A 15,470-nucleotide genomic window follows, 5' to 3' on the forward strand; every position below is an offset into this window, starting at 1 on the left:
TCTATATCATTAAAATGGCCTGATTGCTCAAAGCAATTTATAGATTCAGTACTATTTCCATTAACCTACCATTGACATTCTTTACAGAATTAGAAAAAAAATCTATTTTAGAATTCATATGGAACTGAAAAAGAGCCTGAATAGCCAAGACAATGCTAAGCAAAAAGAACAAAGCTGAATGTATGACACTACCCAACTTCAAACTCTACTACAAGGCTACAGTAACCAAAACGGCATGGTACTGGTACAAGAACATACACAGAGACCAATGGAACAAAATAGAGAAACCAAAAATAAGACCACACACCTACAATCAACTGATCTTCAGCAAACCTTTCAAAAACAAGCAACGGGTAAAGGATTCCCTATTTAATAAATGGTGCTGCAATAACTAGCTAGCCATATGCAGAAGATTGAAACTGGTCCCTTTTCTTATACCATATAGAAAAATCAACTCAAATGGAATAAAGACATAATGTAACACCCCAAACTATAAAAATCCTAGACAAAAATCTAGGCAATATCATTCAGGACATAGGCACAGGCAAAGAATTTATGATGAGGATGCCAAAAGCAATTGCAACAAAAGCAAAAATTGACAAATGGAATCTAATTAAATTAGAGAACTTCTGCACAGCAAAAGAAACTATCATCAGAGTAAAAAGAGAGCCCACAGAATGGGATAAAATTTTGCAATGTACCCATCTGACAGAGGTCTAATATCCCACATCTACAAAGAACTTAAACAAAGTTAAAGAAAAAAAGCAAACTCCATTAAAAAGTGAGCAAAGGACATGAACAGACACTTCTCAAAAGAAGACATACATGTGGCCAAAAATACGTGAGAAAAAGCTCAGCATCACTGGTCATTAGAGAAATGCAAATCAAAACCACATGAGATACCATCTCACACCAGTCAGAATGGCTATTACTAATAAGTCAGAAAAACAACAGATCCTGGTGAGGTTGTGGAGAAAAAACACTTTTACACTCTTTTTGGGAGTGTAAATTAGTTCAACCATTATGGAAGACTGCGTGGTGATTCCTCAAAGACCTAGAGGCAGAAATACCATTTGATCCAGCAATTCCATTACTTAGTCTATACCCAAAGGAATAGAAATCATTCTATTATAAAGATACATGCACATGTATATTCCTTGCAGCAGTATTCACAATAGCAAACACATGGAACCAACCCAAATGCCCATCAATCATAGACTGGATAAAGAAAATGTGGTACATATACACCATGAAATACTGTGTAGCCATAAAAAGGAATAAGGTTATTTCCTAAAAAGGAACATGAATGCTGCTGGAAGCCAGTATCCTCAGCACACTATTATAGGAACAGAAAATCAAATACTGCATGTTCTCCCTTATAAGTGGTAGCTGAATAATGGACACATGGACACACGATGGGGAACAACACACACTGGGGCCTGTGGGAGGGTGGGGGATAGGAGCGGGAGAATATTCAGAAAGAATACCTAATGGATACTGGGCGTAATACCTAGGTGACGGGATGATCTGTACAGCTAATCACCATGGCACATGTTTAACTATGTAACAAACCTGCACATACTGTACATGTACCCCTGAACTTAAAATAAAATAAAAGAATGAAAACAGAAAAAGAATTGAAGCTAGGCTGGAATCCACCTGAACCAAAGAACTCTGCTTGCAGCTTGCATAGAAAGAGTTCACATTGTGTCCCTGTTTAATGTAATCAGTGGCCCTTCTTTGTAAATTAAAAATAAATCCCTTTTCCCTGGTAATGTTTAAAAAGAAGAGGAAACACGTCCTATCTTTCTAAAAAGTAATTAGTCTTGCAGAATGTTTCTTTCAACATCTTGTCCCTAGAAACAGAAATGAAGGGGAAAGCTGTCATACTACATTGATCCAATTGGTAACAATTTGAAAATAAGTTCCTAGCTATTGAATTGGCCTCTAGCACCAAATAAATTGACAACTGTGAAATTCTTCTACTAATTTCAAGTATTTTAAATTGTACAGCTCCAAAGAAGTGTTAAAAAGTTAAAAAAGAGTGAAAGATTTTAAAGTATCATTATTTTACATTTTATGTTACATATATGTAAAACTTCAAATATTAATTAAGAAGAGTTACTGAAATATAAATGATACTAACTTTGTAGACCCCAAATTTCTAGAACTCAGAGAGCTTGATACTTCTCACTGTGACTCGAAATGGGATTTTCCACAAGATTGTTCCATGGAAGAATATTTTGGTATGATAACCTTATTGCATAAAAATTGCATGGTCAAATAGCTTGGGCACTACTGTACATTCTGTCCACCTGACAGCAAGAAAATTTATTGTTTATGTTTAATATACTTCCCCAAATATGTCTAATTTGTATAATGTTGATTGTACATATAATTCTAAGCATTAGTAAACTTTATCAGTCCCTTCTTGGAAAAATTTTTTTCTTGGTGTCAAGGACACAACTCTTTCTACTTTCCTCCTCTCTCAGTGGCAGATCCTTTTCAGTCTTATTAGCTGGATCATTCGCCTCTTCCTAAACTATCAAGATGGACTCTTCTTCATCTTCATCTGTACTCCATTTACATCCATCTTCAGGTGATCTCAATGAGTTCTACATGTTAAAAAGCATATTAGGCCAGGTGTAGTGGCTCATGCCAGTAACCCCAGCACTTCGGGAGGCTGAAGTGGATGGATCTCTTGAGGCCAAGAATTCAAGACCAGCCTAGGCAAGGCAACATGGCAAAATCCTGTCTCTACTAAAAATACAAAAATTAGTCAGGTGTGGTGGCACATGCCTATATTCCCAGCTACTCAGGTGGCTGAAGCACGGGAATCACTTGAACCTGGGAGGCAGAAGTTGCATTGAACTAAGATCATGCCTGAGCAAGACTGTCTAAAAATAATAATAATTATATATAATATGTATGTACATATATAAATATATGTAATTATATATATTTATATATAAATATATAAAATAATATAATTATTATTTTATATATGTACATATATGTGTGTGTGTATATATATAACCTACTTTATATACACAGTGCCAACAAGTCTCCTATACTCAAGACTGGAATGTTTAATAGACATCTCAGTAGTATATATAAACTGACATACTGTTAAATCCCCAAACTCTGCTTCTCCCTCCAATCCCACAGTGTTCAGAATAATATTTTATGTCATCACACTTCATTAAAATGTTGACATTTTTAAAAAAGAACAAAAATTAGGGGTTCATCTTTGATTCTATAAAATCTATAGTAACTGATATCCAATTAATTAGTAAACAATTTCAGCTCTACAGTCAAAATACTTTCTATATTAGATGATTTTGCTATTACCTTGATCAATCACTACTTGCCTCAACTACTGCTATTGGTATCTAATCTTTTTGTTTGCACATTTATCCTTAATGCAATCTATACTCTATAGAAAAGACAACATAGGTCTTTTACAATATAAATTACAGTGTCATTGCTATCATCTGAATGTTTATGTCCCCCACAAATTTATATGTTGAAATCCTAACCCCTGATGCAATGGTGTTAGGAGGTGGAGCCTTTTGGGAAGTGAATAGGTTCTGAGGGTACTTGGAGTCCTCATGATTGGTCTTAGCATCCTTATAAAAATAGTGAGAGAGAACTAGCTAGCCTCTTCAGCCGTGTGAGATTACAGTGTCAAGATGTCTGTCTGTGAAGGAAGTGGGCCCTTACCAGACACCTATTCTGCTAATGTCTTGACCTTTCCAAACACCAGAACTGCAAGAATAAATTTTTTTTTTACAAGCTCATCAATTTGTGATCTTTTTTTATAACAGCCTTAATGGACTAAAACAGTCAATGTCCTCACTCAACTATTTGAAGAAACTGAAGAATGAACAAAATTTGGCAGAAAATCAGAAGTAGTCAACTCTTGGAAGAATGGAACTACATAAGAATCATATGTATGTGACTTTTTGCCTGAAGGTACTTCCTGCAACATAGCATAGCTGGAAGTGAAAATTGCAGTGCTGAAAAGGGAATTTATGTCTTTATAATCGGAAAAGAATATTTTAAATATAGGACTTAGGTTGCACCATAAGAAGTTAGGGAAAGATGTACAAATAAACCCAAAATAAGTAAAAGAAGACAATAATGAAGGACAGAAATCAGTGAAATAGGAAATGGGAAAACAGTAGAAAATTTTAACAAAGCCAGTAGTTTACACCTTAAAAAGACTAGTAAAATTGATAAGCCATTAGTAAAACAAATCAAGAAAGAAAGAGAAAAATCAATATCAATACCCAAGGAATATCAATATCAGAATTAAGAGAGGATAACACTGTAGATCCTTACAATCATCAAAAAATAACAAAGAACGATTTTAAACAACTATAGGATACCACAGTAGTCAACAACTTAAATAAAAGCCATTTTTTAAGAAGTGCAGATCATGAAATCTGACACAAGTTGAATTAGAAAATCTGAATAGTTCTGGAGGACATTGTGTTAAATGAAACATGCTAGGCACAGAAAGACAAATACCACATGATGTCACTTACATGTGAAATCTTAAAAAGATGAAATCATAAAAGCATTGAGTAGAAAAATGGTGTTTACCTGTGGCTGGGGAAACTGGGGTGGTGGTTTAGGGAAATATTGGTGAAATGATACACAATTTCAGCTAGACAAAAGGAATAAGTTCAAGAGATCTATTGCAAGGCATGATGGTGTAGATAATATCAACGTATTTAACTTAACAAAGTTGCTAAGATAATAGATTTTAAGTGACCTCGCTACAAAAAAGTCAAGTAATGTATGTAAATTAGCTTGATTCAGCCATTCCACAATGCATACCTACTTCAAAACATCATGTTGTACACCATAAATATATACAATTTTTATTTGTAAATTAAAAAATAAAAAAGAAAGACAATAAAGGAAGTCCTTAAGTAGTTCCCCTTGGCCAAATGTGAGATATTTTGAATATCAAATTAAATAATTATAGTCATGCATTATAACTTGTTGAATAAAATAGAAATTCACAATTTAATACTGACGTAAATGAATGAAGACGCAAAATACCTTCCTTAATATCAGGGGAACTGGCCCCCAATATTCCAACATAGGTTCTTTCTATTTTCCATAAGTGTCGGCCAGTCTGAGAAATAAAGAGAAAGAGCACAAAGAGAGGAATTTTATAGCTGGGCCATCGGGGTGACATCACATATCGGTAGGACAGTGATGTCCACTTGAGCTGCAAAACCAGCAGGTTTTTATTAAGGATTTCAAAAATTAAAATAAAGCTTTTTTCCCCTTAGAAATATAAGTTTTTATTTAAAAAAAGAAAAAAATAACTCATGTAAAATGATTCATCCACTACACAAGTCTTTAAAATTGCTATTCTGAGATTAACTGGATCTATTGCCCTTGAAAAAAAAGATGTTTTGTTTAACTATTATTGGAAGATAACAATTTCCAGCAACACAGATGCTTTCATTTTTATAAGGCAAGACACTTATTTTGAAATCCAGAGCCTTTCAAAGAAAAATACCACAATGAATGTTTTCTGCGAGTAGCACCTTATTTTAAAAGCATTCATATGAACCTCTAGAAATTTCATGCCTTTAGAGGGGACAATTACAAGATAATGAGCTATGAAATGGCAAGCATGACTCTCTATGTAGTCTTTCAAAGGGAAAATCATTTCCCTTAGGCATCTGATACTGCCAAAGAGCTACTGACTACTCCTAAAGGAGGTCATATTTAGGATTTTTTTTTTTTAGAAAAAGCTCATAACTTGGTGATTTCAATATAAAAATATGGCATAGAGTTTCAAGACATAGGGAAGCTAGAGTTGTTTTAAAGTGCACATTTAGTACACTTGCGTTTTAAACCTGCAGAAACACACAAACTCTAGCAAAGCAAAAGCAAAATTAGAAACATTATGCAAGCTGGGTCATTAAATGTTCTTACAGGCTAAATAGTTTAATTAAAATTTTATGTTATATATTTTTATTCATTTCTTTTGAATGTATTGTTTAAAACTCTTTTCTCAGAAGGAGTAGCTTTTAATTTATTGTCATTATTTACCTCTGTTCTCTATTCGTGTGACAGAATTCATAGCTGCAAATTCCATGATTAGATGACTTTAAGCAGATATTAGCACATCAGAATTATTTAGAGTTAATGATATGGACGCATGTTATAAAAGAGCAAAATAATAATTCTTTGGGTTTTTTTGTTTGTTTGTTTTAGATACGGAGTCTCACACTGCTTCCCAGACTGGGATGCAATTGCTATTCACCAGTGCAATCATAGTGCACTAAAGCCTTGAAATTCTGCCTCAGCTTCCCCAGTGATGAGATTACAGGTGTGCACCACTGCGCCTGGCTCAATATTTCTTTAAACAACATGAATTAGATATAATGAGGAAATTTGTCCTCCCATTGATCTGCAGCCAGTTTTCATTAGCTTATTTATCTGTCTATATAGTTCCCCTTAATCTCTCCTTCACAACTCTGGATACTTCACTCCTAAACCTTAGCACATTTGTGGAGAAAAAAAAGGGAAAAGAGCAACCAAAACAAACAAACAAACAAACAAACAAACAAAAGTTAAATTAAGCATTCAATATCACTAAATGATTGATGAAAAATCTCTTTACTAAATCTATTTTAGGATTTCAAATATTCCATTGAGGTTTATATTACAATTAAAAACTCTTAAGGAATAGTACATTTTAGTAATAAAACATTTAGACAAAAATATGTTAAATGTTATCCAAGATCACATAGAAATGTACTAATAAGCATTAATAATTATATTTTTATTAATAAAATATCTTAGATATTAAGCAATATCGAAGATATACTGGTTTTTATTAATAATAAAAATATCTAAGTATATATGATATTGCTTAATATCTCAGATATACTGCATAGTAAAACACAAGTAATAGATGGTCACTGAAGTTTAAACATATTCATCCCTAAAATTTGAATTTTTTTGTATTCCGGTCTTTTCCCTGACAGTATTTATGCTGATCACTTAGACTCTTTAGTTTCTCAGGAGTTTATTTACTTTTTTCTTTTTTTTTTTTTTTTTTAAAGAGACCCAGGCTGGTCTTAAACCCCTGGGCTCAAGTGATGCACCTTTCTCAGGCTCCCAAAGTGCTTGGAATACAGGTGTGGGCCACGATGCCTGACCTTCTCTTTTTTCTGGTCCTCTTTTGCTTTTCAGGTTCACAGAGTCAAGTTAATTGCACAACATTCTCATCAGTACATCCAAGATGCTAACTGGTTTCATATTATTATCCATCCCCATGTATGCTTCTTTCTCTCTGAGGTAAACACTAAAATAGTGGATATATGCAAAGAAGCACACACAGTTGTTTAAGCTTGTGAATTCCGGGGTCAGACAGACAAGGTTTGAATACTAGCTTCAATTGTATCCTAGCTGTGTTCGTGACTATTCATGTTACTTATAGTCTACACCAGTTCTTCTACAAAGTTAACAATATCTGTATCTTAAGTTGTTCTAGGGTTTAAGTTATTTACATTTGTAGAAATAAACAAACACATAAATATATGTATATGTATATAACAGATATACTTTTTTATCTGTATAAATTTAAGAGGTGCAAGGGAAGTTTAGATACATGATATATTGAGTAGTGGTGAAGTCTGGGCTTTTAATATAACCATCATCTGGATAACACACATTGTACCCACTGAGTAATTTCTGAGTCATTCCTCACCCTCCTCCCACTCTTTCAAGTCTCCAGTGTCTATTACTCTACACTCTACATGTGACAAATACTTTAGCTACAACTGTATGTTCTTATATATGTATTTATTTCCTTAAAATATTTCTATAAAATAATATCTTATGCAGTTTCTTACATTTTTCCTCAAAATTGTATTTTTTAAGATCCATCAGTGTTGCTTTATATAAAAGTAGTTAATTGCTTCTGAGTATTGAATAGTAATTCCATTATGTGGATCCCATATGTTACATTTTCATTCCCTGAGAAGTAAACAGAAACAGCTACTTTAAGCATTTATTCATTCATTTTTCCATATTGATCTGTATGAAAGTGGGCAATGTACCTTGGAGTGTTTCTACTGAGTAATAAAACACATAAATATTTCCTTTCAATAGTTCTATTGGATTAGGTTTTGGAATGTCTATAGCAATTAATCTCCTCTGAGGAGAGAAAGAGGGTATTTTCCCAGAGCTTTGCCAAATCTTTGCATTAATGGGTGTTTTACCATTCAGAGGTAGGCAATTTAGAATGTATTTGTATACCTGTACATAATTTTATAAAAGAATCCAAGTTTATTTTTTTCTATTTGATAGGCCCTTTACCCAAAATAGTTTACCCAATGATTTGTCATAACAGCTTTATTATGCATGAAATTCTCATAGACATATGACTTTACATGGGCATTGCCTTCTAGTCTCTTTGTTCCTGTGTCCTATTCATGTGTCAATAGCTCATTGTTTTTATTCCTATACCTGTGCCTTTTCATTACATATATATGTATGTAATAAATATATGTTAGACTTTTTCATTATATATATATATATGACTTCTATTTTAGGACATTTTGGAATAAATATACAAGTATGATGATTAGATTTTGTTTGGGAAATATATTGACTTTACACATATATTGGGAGAATTGAGGGTTAAAGGGTTAAGTTATCCAGAAAGTTGTTGTCTCTTGTATTTATTCAGACTTTTATAATATCATCTAATATCTAGCAAATGTCTAAAACTATCTTTCATACTATTTGCTAAGAATAGCCAAGATTCTTTATGGGTTTTGTTATTAGTGAAGGGATATCTTATTTTCTTTATTTTAATGAATTATTTGAAACATAGATAGAGAATAATAGAATTAAGACTCAGTTACCCACAATTTAACTTTGCTAATTAAATATTTTACCATATTTACTTAGTGTATTATTTTAAGCAACGAAATATTAGTTGGAGTATTTCTCGAGCTCCTCTCCAATCCCTCTCATCTTTTTTCCTTCTCTTACCAGAGTTAACTATTCTGAATTAATAATTTGTATTTCTTATATATATTTGTCTGCTTTTACTATACATGTATGTAATTTTTTAAAGTTTTAAAACATGAAAGAAATAATATACTGCATTGAAACTTCATTGTTGAATTAAAAATCTGGTTTGATATAGAAAAAAGAAAAGAAAACAATAAAGTAATGTGTTCACTCAGAGTTTATTTACCACATAAGTGATCAACAGCGGGTAAAATTTAAGATTATTTTCTCCTACACTGGGTATTTGCTTTTATTTCATGTAAATATTAAAAACATGTTTCAGAAACTGAAAATTCACACAAATATAATGTCTATAATTTATAGTTTTTTTGTTTTTTGTTTTTTAATTTTTTCATTTCTTAAGTTGGAAATTGACAAATTATAGTTGTATATTTGACCCTTGAACAATACACGGCTTAGGGGTTAGGAGCGCTGACCCCTCATGCAGTCGAAAATCTGCATATAACTTTTGACTCCCCAAAACCTTAACTGCTAATAGCCTACTATTGACATTCTTTACCAATAATATAAACAATTAACACATATTTTATATGTTAAATGTATTACATACTGTATTCTTACAATAAAGTAAGCTAGAAAAACAAAAATGTTATTAAGAAAATCATAAGGAAGAGAAAATATATGAGTATCCACTAAGTAGAAGTAAACCATCATAAATATCTTCTTCCTCATCATCTTCATGTTTAGGCAGGGGAGGAGGAGGAAGAGGAGGGATTGATTGGTCTTGCTGTGTCAGGAGTGGCAGAGGTGGAAAAACATCCAGATATAAGTGGATTGCCACAGTTCAAACTCATGGTTCAAGGGTAAATTGTAGTTCATTGAATTTCTTTAAGAGATTATTCTGGCCAGGTGCAGTGACTCAGGCCTGTAATCCCAGCACTTCAGGAGGCCGAGGCAGGTAGATCACGAGGTCAGGAGTTTGCGACCAGCATGAACAATATGGTGAAACCCAATCTCTACCAAAAATATAAAAATTAGCCAGGTGTGGTGGTAGGCGTCTATAAGCACAGCTACTCGGGAGGCTGAGGCAGGAGAATCGCTTGAACATGGGAGGCAGAGGTTGCAGTGAGCTGAGATGATCATGCCATTGCACTCCAGCCTGGGTGACAAGAGCAAGACTCCGTCTCAAAAAAAAAAAAAAAAAAAAGATTATTGTGAATTCTTTGTCATTTAATATCATTTAATAGATCTCCTTTTTTTAAGAGACCATTATTGTTGAGGCTTTGCTGGTGCTGTTTTTTTTTGTTTTGTTTTGTTGTTTTTTGTTTGTTTGTTTGTTTTTTTGAAGTGTCATAATTTCCTGGTTCTTTGCAATCCTTGCCTTCTGGTGTTGCTGTCTTTGCATTTGAAGAGACAGCTACCTTTTCTGGGTTCCTGGTGTGTTTGTCAGGGATAAACCTTCACTGTTTAGCTGGTGATTATGGATGAGTCAAGGATAACAACACTGGGGAGCAGAACTTGCTTTAGATTCTCTAAATGACTGAGCTGTTGCTTTTAGTCTGAGTTGAGGTGGGGCAGCTGGCTGGGCTCCGCGATTATGCTGAGGTGCTGGATGAGCACTGCAATCGCCTCTAATTTGGCCAGCCCACACGTTGTATTCCATGGCCATATGGTACTGCTATTTGAGTTCATCAGTTGGACAAGGTTGCAGGAGGGGCCCTGAGGTTAGGTGCGGTTGCTGATTGGAATGGACAGGACCAGTTGCTATGCAAATCAGAAACGCACAGTGGAAGTTTACCTCTCTGCCTTCACAGGGTTTGGGGGTGAGCTTTGAGGCTGAATTGAGTGCTATTTAAATTCTGTGGGAGGGGTGCAAATCTAACCCCTGATTTCTACCAAGTGCTGTTAACCTCCCAGGAGTTGTAGAACTAGCCCCTGTTCTTTGCTAAATTTCGCTGTACTAGTTGTCTCCATTCCTGGGTGAGGCCCCAAGGTACAATCCAAGGCTGGTCCTTCAGGTTGGCCATCTACAGATTCCAGGCAGGTAAAACTTTTTATTAGTTTTGCGAGTGACCAGCTGAGTTTCATGAGCTCTGATACTATTGGCAGGTATGCAGAGCTACCACCAAGATGTGTGCTGGGTGCTGTGGGCTCCACCGTCTTTGTTTCTACCTGACCCCTGGGTAGTTTAGCCACCCTGGAAAGTGTTTAAAAATGCTAGGGAATCTAAATGTCAATCTCTGCTTCCATTTTTTCTCTGTAGAAAGCATGATCCCTGGGGGATCCTTTCTATGTAGTACTGTGCTGACTTGGGGTTGCGGAGGGGCAACACAGTCAAAGACCATTTCTCTTATCATTCCCATGTGGGTTTTATTACATTTTATGAGCCACCTAGATGACTCAGGCTTATTTCCAGTTTGGGAGGCTTTCACCAAGGCATTTTTCTCTGTGGATAGTTGCTAGTTAAACTTTTTGTGGCAGGTAGTGCAACTGAACTCAGGTTTAGCTGCTCACTGCTCAAAAGCCAAAACTGATTTGGGTGAGGACACAAAGCCAAATCATATCAGGTTATAAAACCTGAAACTAACCCAATAGTCCCGTAGACAGCTGTCTTTGGATAAACATAGAAATTGACCCTCTGGTCTTAATCCATTTCCCCATTAGAAAAAAAAAAAGAGTGCAGCTCACTGCCAGTGCAGTATTCTCCAGGCAAACTTAAGGCTTGAAACTTATATTTGTTTTATCTGAGTTCCTTCCCAAGGAAAATATTCCCAGACCTTTCAAAAAGTATCAGAGAACTGAAACTCACCAGATCAAGGCATGCAGATAATGAAATGCCAGGCCCCTCATTCATCATGATTGCTTTCTTACTCCTCCTGAGATCCTGTTTTATCATACATAGTTACATTTCTCCCTTGCTATATAAACCCCCAACTTTCAGTACATCAGGGAGATGGATTTGAGACTGAGCTCCCATCTCCACTGGAACACTCGATTAAAGCCTTCTTCCTTGGCGTTTGGCAATACTCATTGTGTCAGTCATTAGCTTTCTATACAGTGAGCAGCAGAACCTAGATGAACCCCAGAACCTACATGAACCCCTGGTGTTTTGGTAGCAAGACCATCCTTGTAGCTGGGATTTCTGGGTCTCAGCAGCTGCTAAGAATGCTTTTGTCTCAGGGAATCTTTCTTCTTTCCTCTTCATGACATCAACTGATTGCAATGCTTAGTCACTGCAAGGAAAAGCAGTATCTGAGAGCTGATGGATCCAAGATTGTGTAAGTCAAACTTGTGTGCACACCAGGAATCTTCAGTCTCTACCTTTTGGGCTTGTGCCATTTGGACCTAGCATGAGTCATTTGTGGTACTGTTTGGTATGAGATAAGGATTTTGAAGACATCTCTTCAGTCTCCCTTTTTTGGGAATTAGCTTGGGAGTGCTCTGTTTTGGTTTCTGTATGTTTGTTGGTTTTTAATTTTTTAAAAGGTGAAACATGAAACTTCAAAGACATGCCAGATTTTCTGGGACTCCAGCTGGTTACATATTATCCCCATTTTTGTGCACATTTTAAACTGATAGGCAAATTACAGCAAGAAAAATTCAGGGCTCAAACGGTTAACCAGCAACTATAGAGTTAAGTAGAGGCTTCTAAAGCTCCCTATTTCTCTCTTTTCTGTCTACTTTGAATCTGTAGCTATTGAGCTACTAATATTGAGATAAAACTCACTTAATTCAAACTTACTTGGGATATTTTGTTTTTCTTACACAGTTCATCCAGTTCTAGTTAAAATGTAAACATTGAAAACTCTTGAAACTTAAAAAAAAAGGGTAAAAGAGTTTTCAAAAATTAAACTGGTGTCTAAAGTGCTTTACCAAAAATTTTGGTCATCAGCTTTCATGCAATTACCTATTGAGACAAAGTTTAGCCATGTGTACAGGTTCCAATTTTTTTTTTTTTTTTTTTTTGAGGCAGAGTCTCGCTCTGTCACCCAGGCTGGCTTGCAGTGGTGCAATCTCAGCTCACTGCCTGCTCTGTCTCCCGGGTTCATGCCATTCTCCTGTCTCAGCCTCCCAAGTAGCTGGGACTACAGGTGCCCGCCACCATGCCTGGCTAATTTTTTTGTATTTTTAGTAGAGACAGGGTTTCACCATGCTAGCCAGGATGGTCTCAATCTCCTGACCTCGTGATCCGCCTGCCTCGGCCTCCCAAAGTGCTGGGATTACAGGTGTGAGCACCGTGCCCGGCCCCAATTGTGTTAATGAAAAAATTTTGGATACAGCTATCTTTTATAGGCCAGTGAGTTTATTATACACTCTGATGGCTAGAGCTCTGAGGTAAAAGCTATTGGATCTTGGTTTGTATGTGTGTATACATATTTATATGTGCTTATGTATGTGAATATGTGTGTTGTGTCTAACATATACCAAACCGGATTATAAATAAATGAGTATTCATAAATTAAGTCAGTCAAAATGTTTTTCAAGTTCATGTACATTTAGTAACTTTTGGTAAATAAAAAATGGTTTTGAAATCACTAATGTAATAAAAATAGAAATATCTTCCAAATTGTTGGCATTCATTTTTGTCTGGATATACCAATTGTGAGAAACACACATTCACCTGACCAAACCCTTGGAGACATGAAGAACAGCAGAAACGAGACTTTTAATGGCAGTCTTGCAAGATTGGCCATCTGGTAGGCAGGCACACCTGGGGCTGTTACAGCAGGTAATTTATGCCCTAGAATGTAATAAGTCCCTCCCCCAGTTCCTCACTAGTCAAGTACTATGGGGTTACAATCTTCCGGGATGTTGCCTAAGTTTCATTATCCCCCTTAAAAAGTTATACCCCAGTCGTCCTTCCCCACTTAAGTTTTGATTTCCCAATAAGAAAACTTTCTTCCCTTTTATGGGCTGACCTCTCCTCTACATTATATTTGCTTATTGACCTTCTAGGTGCACGAGCTGTGTGGTTTGTTACATCCACAGACTGGCTGCACGTACTTACATTTATTATGCCTTGAAAATGGACTATTTAAAGTGTTTTCTCACACCAATTACTTTATATCTACCTTTGCTAAATATTTCAGGTTCAATAAAAACAGCTGAGGCTTCTGAATTATTGGCAAAATGCCCTTGTGTTTAAGGTTCTTACTCAGGTGAACACCTGATGTTCACAAGCTTTATAAATGAATAAGAGAGAAATAACTTTAAGTGACAACTAGTTTTGTCTAATATCTTCATTTTTCATAAGTCATCTAGATAAACTGTTAACAATAAAAAAAATTAAGTGCATAAAAATAGGATAAATGCTTCCAGGTAAACTTTTTATGTAATTTTAAAATCTTAAAATTATTTTGGATGCTTATTGAATATTTGTGTCATTTCTAAGAAAGGGTTATAATGTAGGAAAATATATTTCTAAAATTGTGGAGTGGTTTCATCTATAAAATGTTCACATCTGATGGACAGTTCAGGATTTCTTGCTTCCTAGGTTTTCACTAAAATTTAAGGTTACTAAGAATAAGAATTCTAGTTAATATATAATTCTTATATAATTCTATAAGTTGTGTTCTTGAGAAAAATAATTTTATATAATTTAGAAGTTATTCAAAAGTTAAAAAAGTAAAAATAAAATAGGAAGTAAAAGAGATGTGAGAAGAGTTATGAATATGAAAATATTTTTGGTAAGTAAAATTGTTAAAAATAATAATTTTATCTAAAAAAGATCTTGTGTGGTAAATTTTTGTCTTAAAGTAAAATGACTGGTTATTTTTAAAAAGGTGTAATGTAAGACAAGTAAGAAAGTAAAAAAATGTTATAAATGGGCTGCGTAACTGGTTATAAGGTACAAGAAACAGCATTTATAAAAGGAATGTTGTAAATAATTAAATAAGTTGGTTATAATTAAAAAGGAAACCATTATAATAGTCTTTCTAAAGGTTAGCCTACATCAAAACAAGGGTTACTTAAGGTATTGCTTTGCTTTTAGGGAAATTACAAGAGGTTTTGATTTTTGATTTTTAACCAATTTCTTTTAAAAACTTCTTAGATTCATATCTCAGAGGCTCAACATTTGTTGTGTCTTGTTGCTTTCAGCTTTTCCTCCCCTTGAGAGGGCTTGAGATGACAACTCTCTCCTTCAGTTTTTTCATCACTCCTGAAATTTTTTTCCTCTAGTTCCAACTGTTATTGTGGCCTAATACTAAGATGTTTTATCTTAAAGGTCTAAAAAAGCAATGTTTACCTCCAGTATAACTTTATCTGTACTCTTGATTTTTCTTGATAAGTCTAAATTTTTCAATGTAATCAGGAACTTCTCATGCTGTTACTAAGAGTCTTGTATTCCCCTGCTATACTCATAACCTTGAACAGACTCTTCCTGTGTCTGATTACATTCGTATGCTCTTTTCAACAGGTTTGACTTTTGGGTTACCTAAATGGGCTTC

General features: G+C 34.8%; 1 long non-coding RNA gene across 1 annotated transcript in view; it reads right to left on the bottom strand.

The window, feature by feature from the left end:
- Positions 1 to 6,772: 6,772 nt before the first annotated feature.
- LOC116269177 overlaps positions 6,773 to 15,470 on the bottom strand; it is a 219,688-nt gene continuing 210,990 nt past the window's right edge. The window contains exons 3-4 of the long non-coding RNA XR_004176595.1: positions 12,115 to 12,254; positions 6,773 to 8,016 (exon numbers count right to left, since the gene is read on the bottom strand). This is a non-coding gene — a long non-coding RNA (uncharacterized LOC116269177). The remainder of the gene's footprint in view (positions 8,017 to 12,114; positions 12,255 to 15,470) is intronic.

The sequence above is a fragment of the Papio anubis genome, chromosome 10 (assembly GCF_008728515.1).
Source record: "Papio anubis isolate 15944 chromosome 10, Panubis1.0, whole genome shotgun sequence".
Lineage (NCBI taxonomy): Eukaryota > Metazoa > Chordata > Mammalia > Primates > Cercopithecidae > Papio > Papio anubis.